Raw genomic sequence first — 12,997 nt, 5'->3', positions numbered from 1 at the left:
AACTCAGATATATCAGGAGATTTATTATACTCAAAGGATAAACAAAATGAGAAATAAATTAGGGAAACAACACCCTTCATAATACTCCCAAATAATATAAAATACATTGGTGTGACTTTCACCAAGCAAGAGAAAGATTTGCTTGATAATATCATAAAGTCGTATAGAAATAAATGAAACTAGATCTCAGAAGATGGAAAGACCTCCAATGCTCATGGGTTGGAAAGATTAATATAACAAAAATGGCCCTTTTGCCAAAAGCAAGCTACATATTCATTGAAATCCTCACAAAAATTCAAATTCAATTCTTCATAGATGTAAAATAGCAAATTGCAGATTAATTTGGAATAACAAAATCCCAGGATAGCTAAAACTATCCTCAACAATAAAAGGACTTTTTGGGGAATCATCATCCCTGACCTCAAGCATTATTACAGAGCAATAGTTAAAAAACTTATATGGTATTGGTACAGAGACAGGGAGACAGATCAGTGGAAAAGAATTGAAGACATAGGAATGAACACTCACACCTATAGTCATTTGATCTTCATCCAAGGAGCTAAAACCACCCAGTGGAAGAAAGGTAGCATTTTCAACAAATGGTGCTGGTTCAACGGGAGGTCAGCATGTAGAAGATTGCAAATGAATTCATTCTTATCACCCTGTAAAAGCTTAAGCCCAAGTGGATCATTGATCTTCACATCAAACCAGATACACTCAGACTAATAGAAGAAAAAATGGGGAGGACTCTCTAATACATGGGCACTGGGAAAATTTTTCTGAACAGAACACTAATGTCTTATGCTCTAAGATCAAGAATCAACAAATAGAACCTCATAAAACTGCAATGCTTCTGTAAGGCAAAGGACACTGTCATTAGGACCAACAGATTGGGAAAAGATCTTTAGCAATCCTACATCCAATAATGGGCTAGTATCCAAAATATACTAAGAATTCAAGAAGTTAGACTCCAGAGAGCCAAATATCCCTATTAAAAATGGGGTACAGAGCTAAACAAAGATTCACAGCTGAGGAATATCTAATGGCTGAGAAGCACATAAAGAAATGTTCAACATCCGTAGTCATCAGGGAAATGCAAATCAAAACAACCCTGAGATTCCGCCTCACACCAGTCAAAATGGCTAAGATCAACAACCTGTTGACAGCAGATGTTGGTGAAGATATGGAGAAAGAACAACACTCCTCCATTGTTGGTGGTATTGCAACCTGGAACAACCTCTTTGGTAATCAGTGAGAAGGTTCTTCACAAAAGTGGACATTGTATTACCTGAGGACCCAGGTCTGCCTCTCCTGGGCATATACCCAAAAGACGCACCAACATACAACAAAGCCACATTCTCCACTATGTTCATAGCAGCCTTATTTATAATAGTCAGAAGCTAGAAATAACCCAGAGGCCCTTCAACTGAGGAATGCATACAGAAAATATGGTGTATCTACACAATGGCATACTACTCAGGTATCAAAAAACAATGACTTCATGAAATTCATAGGCAAATGGAATGAACTAGAAATATCATCCTGCGTGAGGTAGCCAAATCACAGAAAAACACAGATGGTATGCTCTCACCGATAAGTGGATAATAGTCCTGAATTTTGATTACCCAAAATGCAATCCACAAAAAAAAAGAACATCCTATTTCAGAGATGGAGTCTAGAGAGGTAGCGCCTAGGTTTAGGGGACTGGCTGCTCTTCCGATTCCCAGCACCCACAAGGCAGCTCGTGCCGTCTGTAACTCCATTTCTAGGTGATGCAACAGATGATGCAGTTCAAGAAAAACATGCATGTAAAATCTGAAAAAGAAATCATTTTTATAAAGGTCATATCAATTATTTTGTGATAAACGTAAGAAAACATTTTTTAAAAATGAAAAAAAACAAAAAGCATAGTCTGTAAACTGGTTGGCTTAATTTGTGGTGTACTGTTACAGAAATCAATTTGATTAATTTTTTTGAAATAACTTATAAATTGTGATTTTTTTATAGCATGTGCTAGGAAAACAAAATATAAACAGTGAACAGGTTAGTGGTCTGCAAATGAATTATCTTCAATATAAATATTAGCAGTGCAAAAAAAATGCAATCCACAGACTACATGAAACTCAAGAACAAAGATGATCAAAATTGGGATGCCTCACTCCTTACAAATGGAAACAAAAATATCCATAGGAGGGGATAGGGAGTCAATGTTTTGAGCACAGACTGAAGGAACAGTCATTCAGCTCCTGTCCCACATGTGGCCCATATATATGCAGCTACCAAAACTAGATAAGATGGATGATGCTAAGAAATGCATGCTGACAGGAATTGTATATAGATCTTTCCTGAGAGACACAGCCAGAACAAGTCAAGTACAGAGGTGAATGCTAGAAGCAAACTACTGACCTGAGAATAGGACTCACATTGGAGAAATTAGAGAAAGGATTGAAAGTGCTAAAGGGGCTTGCAACCCCATTAGAACAAAAATGTCAACACCCAGAGCTCCCAGAGACTAAACCACTACCCAGGCTGACCCATGGCTACAACTGCATATGTAGCAAAGGGTGACCTTGCTAGGCATAAATGGAAAGAGAAGACCTTGATCCTGCCAAGGGCTGACCACTGGTGTAGGGAATTTTTGGGGGGAGAAACAGTAAGGGTATGGATGGAGAGGGGAACACCCATATAGAAGCGGGGGTGGTAGGAGGCTTGTGGTCAGGAAACCAGTAAAGGGAATAACATTTGAAATGTAAATAAGAAACATAAAAATCAAGATGCAACAAACTCTAACACAACAATCGGATTTCTATGATAAATTTTCAATCCAAAATACATCCAAACAATAAACGTACAAACAGTTGGTAAGGATATAAGCTGCCTGCCTAGAAAATATAAATTTGATTACAGAAATCCGCCCCAACTACCTTGACAAATTCAAGACCACCCAGATGCAGATCACTCTTCTCTGTCTCCATCTTGATTTTTCTCTCTTCTTTTTCTCTCCCACCTTATTTTTTTACTGTACAATCATTGACCTAAGTGGTACCAGCCCTCTGCTGCCTATAGACATCAACCTACATATCAGACATGCATCTGTCTTGTTGCAATGTAAACCAAGACAATACCATTTCAAAACATATACCAACTAGGCATAAAAATATATGTTATATAATAATATTAGCAATAAAATGCTCTCTCATAAATGATAAGTATATTCTTTCATTCCTTTAAAGAAAACACATAATATTATTCTCAACCATCTTATGGAGGTGTGAACAAACATCAAAAAAAATATCAAATGTCATTGAATGTCAAGAACTGATTATCAGGCAAGAGATCAGCATTACAACCCATTAAATGTCTGCATAGGAATTGATGTTGAACAGGATCCACGTTGAATCTGTATGATTCCAGGAATTATTGGATTTAGCATAATGACATATTCTCCAGATCACAAGAATCATGGGAAGCTTAAAGAGATTTTGTGAACATGCTCAACTCCTGGCTCAATGTTGCATGTGAAACTTCCCTTCCCTACACCAGGGAATGAAAGTCATAATGTGCCACGATTCAACTCAAAGTCCAAATGATATGGAACATTTATAACTTCTCAACTCTTGCCTTACTATAAAAGTTCTGAGGAAATCTATTGGGTCCATAAATATTGCTGTTGACACATGGTCTGTTGAAGGCTGTTCAAGAGAAGATTGGCCTTTGGAATATTTGTGGCATGGATATTAATGAAATCATGGCTGCTGTGAATGGAGAACATTATCTTCAAAACATGTTTTTGGAAATGTTTCGATCAAAAGTTTTCAGACCTCAGATGTAGAGCTTGAGGCCAGAATTTTCCCGTTGTATCCAGGGAGCAGAATATATGATGAACGGAAAGAAACTGTTGAATATAATTAAGTGGATCGCCCGTCAGCAGAAGCCTTAAAATATACAAACTGGTGTAGATGTGTGTGTTATGTTTGCCTGCATAAGAATCATGTTTCACAACTGCTCCATGCTAGATCCTAGCAGACATGAAGAAGATGTGGGCTTTCACTATTGCCTTTTTTTCCCCTGAAGCTTTGTCTCATTTTGTGCAGTTTGACTGAACCCAATTGCTTTTGGAGGATAAAGAAGAGCGAAGATAATGATGGAGATTTGCGAAGTGACTGTGGTTTTGTTCTTTTTACAGAGGAGGGCCCTATTGAATAAAATTTTTATAATCACATTATTAATTTTAGGTAGGTTATTAACTTTCTTTCCTGCCTCAATATTATGAATTAGAAATATGTAACTGTGAACACAACTGTGAGATTCTGTCCTGTTTTTCCCCTTGTATCTTTAGGAACGACAGAAAATTAATTATAACTTCAACTACAATTTTAGTAGTTTCAAATGTGTCATGGTTTACCTTAACTTTACTACATTGACTCTAGTTCACAAAGCTGGAAAACAAGAGAGACTGGATTCTATCCCTTGAATCTTTATTGATATCATATATTGAAATATGTTTTTACCTTTACCTTGAATTCATAATTCCCACTTTTGGCAAAATCTCAATATGAAGAGTCTGCATCGCTGCCTCTCTTCAATTTTCTGCCAACCATTCCTGTATAAGCATGCATCTAAATGCCTCAATAAAATGGTTGTCTAATTTTGGCCTCTAAAATTTGGGCATAAACTCAGACATTGAAATCTGTGTGGTATGGTGGTGGAAGGATGTCTACTATATATGATTACATGTATATTATTACATATGTACTCATGAGTATGTATATGCTTTTCATTATAAAATAGTCTTTAAATGAGCCCCTCCTGTCATTCTGGAGCTGTCACTGAATATGGAAAAAGACTTCCAGATTTCTTATTATGTTAGCAGAATATCTTTTCATCCAGTGATGCAAATACTCAATCACATATTAGACTTATTATCTGTATCATACAGACATTCAATATTTTTCTTAATATTTAAAATTATTTTACATTAGAGAAAATCTAGGAAAATAAATGTACTTCTTGTGGATAAGAAGCTGTTCGAAATGTGGCTACACATTTCTTAGAGTCCAAGTGTGAGATGTTATCATTTGTGCCTGCAGATCATGAGAGAAGAGATTTTGAAATCTCTCAAATTTTAGCTAATCAATGTGCTTGGGACTTCATTCTTTCACAAACTGGTTTCCTGCACTTTTCTATCCCTGACTCTCATCCCATTTCTTATTCAATTTTTGTGTCTTTGGTATTTAAACAAAATATTTTCTAATTGTTAGCCACAGTATACTATGTACACTTTGATATTGGTGGTGGCTTCACATTATTATAATTCTGGGTTAGGTCAGTAGAAATTTCATTTCTGATGCATTCTATATTATCCCAGATCTCATTGGAAGAAATAGTGGTCATTCTCACTACTGACATTTCTATAAGCCTTAATAAGATTTAAATTTACAAACATATGAATTGTACCAATACACTTTTACGGTTTAGAAGAAAAACCTAGCTCCAAACATTTAATTTAAAAGTGCTAATTTCAGCAAAAGAGCATGTTTGGTGTTTTACTCCTGATGAGAAGTAATTTGTAATAATAACAGATGAATATATGAACTGCCAACTATGCTTGGGCAGAGGAACACATTTCAAATGGAAGAAGATCTTACTGTTCAGACATCTCTTAAAGGACCTTAAAGAATTAGGAGGCCTGAAGTGTTAAGAGAAATCTCAATCCACTTTTACAAAATTAAAATAGTAGCAACACACTAAAACATGTTGATGTGTAATGGAGCCTATAAGATATTATTCAGGTTACATAGTATATTCTATCATTTAATGTACTTGAAATGAATAAATAAATTTAAGTGGAATATACCTTTAAATATTTTAATGAATATTGACAGTTGAAACTATTCAATGCATGTTCTATGAACAAGGAAATATTATTGATACTGTTTCTCACTATGCATAAAATTTGCATTTTCATAATGTTTAACTTCAAAGAGTTTTCCTAATTTGAAATTTGAAAAATGTCTTACCGATACAATAAATTCTCTCCTAAAAGAACTGATGCCCTTTTTGAAATAAACTGATTGTTAGATAATTTGCACAGATACATATTCAATTTTTGTACATTTACTCTATGTTAGGTAGTATTATATAAAGACTTTTAAATATATTTCTAAATGATTCACCTTTTAATACTTTATGTTCTTTTACTCTGCTTGATACTCAAATAATATTTTGAGTTTTGAAGCCATTTAATATGCAACATTTGATATACGATCATGAGTAATAAACATTAAATATTCATTAATGATATTTTTGGGTACAAAGGTATATGAATATAAAAGTTGAACAAAAATTTTTGATGTAATATATGATTTGAAAAATATAATATATTATTAACATGTTTGAATATAAAGTACATTTAAATAATAAAAATATAGTACAAATGTGTTATGCATTTCATGTGTGGTTTATGTCATGCTTTTTATTTTGTATCGGTGGAATTACATTCTAAGACTATTTTATAAAAGTTTTACTAAATTGTACTCTAATGTAGTTTGAGGATGGTATTTAGAGATAAAATAGTCCCCTTATTGACTTTCACAATTACAAAATTTATCATAGGTTAGTGTCCTAGGTCTATGAATTCTTAAATCGTATTGAAATCTTAAGATCTCTAATTTATGAGACTTATTTCATGACATTTAGACAGAAATTTAGAATGCCTTGTGGTACAAACTTAACTACAATTGAAATTTTATTTTTCAAACATCTCCCTTAACCATCATTATGCTTGGATTTAGGATACCAGCAAGAAAATATGAGTTTTTCCTGGTACGGTTATTTGCAACTGATGAGATCAACAAGAATCCTTATCTTTTATCCAACATGTCTTTGATATTTTCCATCATTGCTGGCCTGTGTGAAGATACACTGGGATTTCTGGATAAAGCATATTCAAATCAAAACAACAATTTTCAGCTAATTAATTATTTCTGTAGAATAAAGCAACGTTGTGATGTAGGCCTTAGAGGACCATCATGGACAACATCCTTAAAACTATCAATTTATTCAAGAACACCAAAGATAATAAGGTGTGACACTGGATGAATTACCAACTTTTAAATTCCATTTACATGTGCCTACAAGAAAACTTGGACCCCATGCATTTGTGGGTATGCTGCTACACACACATACACACACACACACACACACACACAATAAAATAATCAGATAGTACAACTATACTTGGCAAACAGTACAAACTATTTTCTAGAACATTCAGATTTGTCAGGAATATTCTAGGATATAATAGTAAAAATATGTGATATGTATAGTGTAAACTTACTACCCTTAATCTGAGTTCTGAACGGTGAGTAACATTGCTTGCATATATGTCCAAACCTTATAACAATCATATTCCTCATGTGGATGTTTCATCCTCTCTTCTATACCCTTTAGATTTTCTTTGGCTCATTTAACCCCAACCTGAGTGACCCTGACCAGTTTCCCTATATCTATTAGATAGCAACCAAGGACACATATTTGCTCCATGGCATGGTCTCCTTGATGTTTCATTTTGAATGGACTTGGATAGGACTGGTCATCTCAGATGATGACCAAGGTATTCAGTTTCTTTCAGACTTGAGAGAAGAAATGCAAAGGCATGCGCTCTGTTTAGCTTTTGTGAATATGATTCCAGAAACCATGCAGATATACAAGACAAGGGTTAAGATACATGACCAACAACTTATGACATCTTCAGCAAAGGTTGTTATCATTTATGGCGAAATGAACTCCACTCTAGAACTCAGCTTTAGAAGATGGGCATATTTAGGAGCACAGAGAATCTGGATCACAACCTCACAATGGGATGTCATCACACGTAAAAAAGATTTCAGCCTTGATTTCTTCCACGGGACTGTCACTTTTGCCCACTACCAAAATGACATCGCTGTATTTAGAAATTTTACGAAAACAATAAACACATCTATTTATCCAGTAGATATTTCGCAGTCTGTGCTGCAGTGGAATCATTTTAACTGTTCAATCTCAAAGAACAATAACAAAATGGATTGTTTTACTTTCAAAAACCCATTGGAATGGTTAACACAGCACACATTTGACATGGTCCTGCGTGAAGGTTACAATTTGTATAATGCTGTGTATGCTGTGGCCCACACCTACCATGAACTCATTTTTCAACAAGTAGAGTCTCAGGAAATGGAAGAACCCAAAGGAGTATTCACTGACTGTCAGCAGGTAACATTTGTTACATTTCATTATGCTTAGATATAGCAATGTGACCTTTCAGGCTGCTGAGAAGTTCACATACATTTGTTAGAGGTTATCTCTCAGTGTAAAGTTTTGTATACTGTAAAACTCCAAAATGAATTTTATACATTGATATCAATCATGAACAGTGATAACTTTGAATAGGAGACAATACATTTTTATAAATATCAATGAATTGTTCGACAATGTGTTTCAATTTTTCACCAAATAATTTAAAAGGAGTTAAGAGTTTTATCATAAAATCCTTAAGAGATGACTAGACAGAATATTATTCTCAAGAAGAATTTCTGAAAAATAAGTACATGTGCTCTGATAATAGCTATTCGTTTAAATTAATAATTATTTATAAAAAGACAAATGATGAAGAGTGCACATTTTATTAAGTTTATGTTTATTTCATATATATATGCAGTATGTACATGATTGACCCACCACCATTCTTTACTTCCAAAAGTTCCAGACTGTTTAATTTCCCCTTATTTCTTCCGTATTTGGCTTCAGCTTTTAAATATTATTTTTGACAAACATGTGCACACATACACACACATACCATGTGATTTGTTCTCTGGTAATCATTTATTCTAGCTTTTATTCACCATCAAATATTAATATAAAGTATATTAACATGTAATTATACAATACAACACATACTTATAATTTGTAATAATACAGTATAATGTATTTTACTACATGGGATTACATTAATATACCTGTCTTTTCTGTAAGACATTAGAAAATTATGGGAAATTCTCAACTTGGCATTCTCTGTCTTGATAAGCATATATAATCATCTCATTTAGATTCTTTGCTGAAAACTAGGTTATTTACTAACCCTGTTGGAGAACTGGTGGACATGAATCATAAGGAAAATCATTGTTCCAAGTATGACATTTTCATCACTTGGAATTTTCCCCAAGGCCTTGTATTAAAAGTGAAAATAGGAAGCTATTTTCCTTTTTTGCCACAGAGTCAACAACTTCATTTATCTGAAGACTTGGAGTGGGTCACAGGAGAAACAATGGTAAGTATATTATAATTTTTATTTTTATAGATGTCTAAATTTTAAAATAGGATGCACTGAAACAATATACATGTGGTTAAGACAAATTAATACTTTTATAAATGACCATTCTCAGTTACAAGCACCAAAATTTAAAAACATTAAAATTCATGTAATCTGGTCATAGGGATCAAAGTACTCTGAATTCCATGCTTATTTGCAACGATGTAACTATTTAGCCCACACTAGAGAAATATATCTATTAAATTTATACCAACATATACATGTATACACACACATTCACACATACATGCACACACAGAGACATATATATTCTATATATATTCATATATATACGTATATATATAAAACTTTGTAACTACATATAAACCCTGTAATTTTCCGATTATGTATGAATATAGTTGCAGCCTAATTAAGTATAGCATGGATTCACTAAGAAAAGTATTTTCCAGCTTCAAACTTTTCACTTTTAATTTATAGATTTTTATTATTAATTTTATTTATTCACATTTTAATATCATCCTCCTTCCCAGTTGCCCCTCCTCGGCAGAGTATTGCCTTATCGGGCATCAGATCGCACAGAAGCCCTTGGTCCTTTGGAGGGTGCATGTCACAGAATATGAGAATGTTAGATCAGTGAGGCCAGAGTGGCCAAATTGTTGGGGGAACTCTGTAATAGAAGCAGGGGGGATGGAATGGGGATTAAAGGTTTTCTTTTACACTTAGGAAAAGTCCATTAATTGTATGAGAGTCTTAAATGACATACTTTGTTCTTATTCATTGAACAATTCTTTTTGATATATACTACCCTCTCTCTCCATACAATTCAGTGTTCTTTTTTCTATTTCTAAATCTTGAGAGAAAAACTGATGCCACATAAGTATTCCATTTCATTACTCAGTTTAGCAAGGATGAAATTTAAATTGTTACACACAAAATGTTACATATATTATATTACATGACCTAGTAATTATTGTATGACATTCAGTACATTGCAAGGTAATACAAATAATAAATTATCAGAGGAATATATCTCTTAATGTCCCATATATTAATCTATGTGTCATTTTGCATATGATGTATTCATGAACTACACACACACATACACATCAAGTACTTATATAACATATGTGTATATATATACACAATTGCATACTTCATGTACATATATTACATGTAAATGTGTGTGTCTGTGTGTCTGTGTGTCTGTATGTGTATTGCCTCAGATTCCCTCCTCAGTGTGTAGTGAGACATGTACTGCAGGATTCAGAAAAATTCATCAGAAACAAACAGCCGACTGCTGCTTTGATTGTGTCCAGTGCCAAGGAAATGAGATTGCCAATGATACAGGTACATGCTTGCATGCAGAAGAAAATATGATGAATTTGAATAACTTCTCTTTACAAACTAGAAATATGATATGACCTAGATGGAAACTAAATCCCAAAATCTCCATGTTTCAGAGTTTAATTAGTTAAATAATATCAGTTTCTCTTGGGCCCAGTAAATTATCTGCAATAGCTTCTACAAACAACTCATGTCTCTCACAATACAATGGTTAATAGTTTTATATTATGCAGGAAATGTTTAGGGGGACATACATGTGTAAAAATTTTTCAAAAGTAATTTTAGTCATAACCTAAGCAGATATTTATTCTTCTTTGATCCTTTGTACAAAAAATCTTGACTCCATGTACAGTTCACAATCTTTCTGTCACACAGTTTAGTCCCACAAAGACAAGATGCTCAGAACAACAAGTGTTCTGAAGTGAAACATATTTTAAGAGCTTAAATGGCACAAAGGATTAGGCATTTCCTATCAAAGAATTAGAAAAAGAGTGACGGTTTCAACAATGCAATAAGAGATGGAAGAGTGCTTATCATTAATCACAGCCTAAATAAGGAAAGTGGGATGAATCTCAATATCAATAATCTTCATGCCATAAATTTCTATAGCCATAACCATGGAGAGTGTAGTTGGGGAAAGGAAATTGTACCACAACTGGAGAGACATGCATAAGTTTATGAGACATAGGGCTTCAAGAATGAAAATATTCCTTTACACACACAGTATTTGGATGAGGAATTGCATATTCACAAGTCTTTCTGTAGAAATAGATAAAGTACACAATTCCCAAAGGAAACAATATGCATAATATTTTTGATCAATCCACATCAATAAATAGGTCAGCAAACTACCTTTGTCTCTGAATAGTGAAATTATGGTTTGAGAAATAAAATAAACTGAGATTATGCATTTTAGTAATCATCATATTTTTATTTCATTTTTCTTTAAGAGAAAACTTCTCCATTTTCTGTGATGAAGATTTGTTCTATCACAGAGTGTAGGTTAATGGACAGCAGACTTAAGTTAGTAGTCCCTAGAGCAATAATGAAAGAAATATATTCTCAACCCCAAACTATTTATTGCTATATCCTCTGAATAAAACAAATATACAATTATTAACTACACAATTATGATATTTTGTAAAGGATTATTGTTCTTTGCCAACAGATATGGAGCAGTGTGTGCGGTGTCCAGATGATTCATATGCCAACTTAGAACAAACCCAGTGCCTCCAAAGAGCGGTGACGTTTCTCGCTTATGAAGTTCCATTGGGGATGGCTCTAGGCTGCATGGCCCCGTCCTTCTCAGCCATCACAATTCTAGTACTAGTCACTTTTGTGAAGTACAGGGATACTCCCATTGTGAAAGCCAATAACCGCATTCTCAGCTACATCCTGCTCATATCTCTAGTCTTCTGTTTCCTGTGCTCATTGCTCTTCATTGGACATCCCAACCAGGCCACCTGCATCCTGCAGGAAACCACATTTGGAATATTTTTCACTGTGGCTATTTCTACTGTGTTGGCCAAAACAATAACTGTGGTCACAGCTTTCAAGCTCACTACTCCAGGGAGAAGGATGAGAAAGATGATCATAAAATGGTCAACTAACCTGCTCATTCCCATTTGAACCCTAATCCAACTTGTTCTCTGTGCAATCTGGTTGGTGACATCGCCTCCATTTATTGACAGAGATATACAATCTGAACATGGGAAGGTAATCATCATTTGCAACAAAGGCTCAGTCATTGCCTTCTACTTTGTCTTGGGATATTTGGGCTCCTTGGCTCTGGGGAGCTTCACTGTGGCTTTCTTGGCTAGGAACCTTCCTGACAGATTCAATGAGGCCAAGTTCCTAACATTCAGCATGTTGGTCTTCTACAGTGTTTGGATCACCTTCCTCCCTGTCTACCACAGCACCAGGGGGAAGGTTATGGTTGTTGTGGAGGTTTTCTCCATCTTGGCTTCTAGTGCAGGGTTGCTAGGGTGCATATTTGTCCAAAAGTGTTATGTTCTTTTAGTTCGACCAGATTTAAATGTTCTTCAGAAATAAAAAGATAAATTGGTTTATTGACCCTTTGATAGTTTTGAGATATTAGATGGAGCTCAACATATCTTTTTTGCTTTGTCTAAACAAAAGTTTTCATAAATCATCAAAGAAAATTAATTAATATCTAGAGATAGTATTTGTACCACAGGACAGCACTGCCTAAATCAATACCAATTAGTAAGTTTTGGTGGCAAATGAGCTCTCAGAAACCGAAACATATTGAAAACAGGGAATCTCCATTAATGAGAAGTTACAATCACTTTGATTTGTAGAGATGTTTTTAAGAAATGTTCT

The 12,997-nt window shown here is 34.3% G+C and overlaps 1 pseudogene; it reads left to right on the top strand.

The window, feature by feature from the left end:
• Positions 1-4,028: 4,028 nt before the first annotated feature.
• Positions 4,029-12,624, top strand: LOC148006801 (vomeronasal type-2 receptor 116-like; annotated as a pseudogene).
• The last annotated feature ends 373 nt before the right edge of the window (positions 12,625-12,997 follow it).

This window comes from Rattus norvegicus, chromosome 1 (assembly GCF_021556685.1).
Source record: "Rattus norvegicus strain SHRSP/BbbUtx chromosome 1, alternate assembly SHRSP_T2T, whole genome shotgun sequence".
In the NCBI taxonomy this organism is placed as follows: domain Eukaryota; kingdom Metazoa; phylum Chordata; class Mammalia; order Rodentia; family Muridae; genus Rattus; species Rattus norvegicus.
The sequence above is the reverse complement of the archived record's forward strand: the minus strand, read 5'-3'. Positions and strand labels throughout refer to the sequence as shown.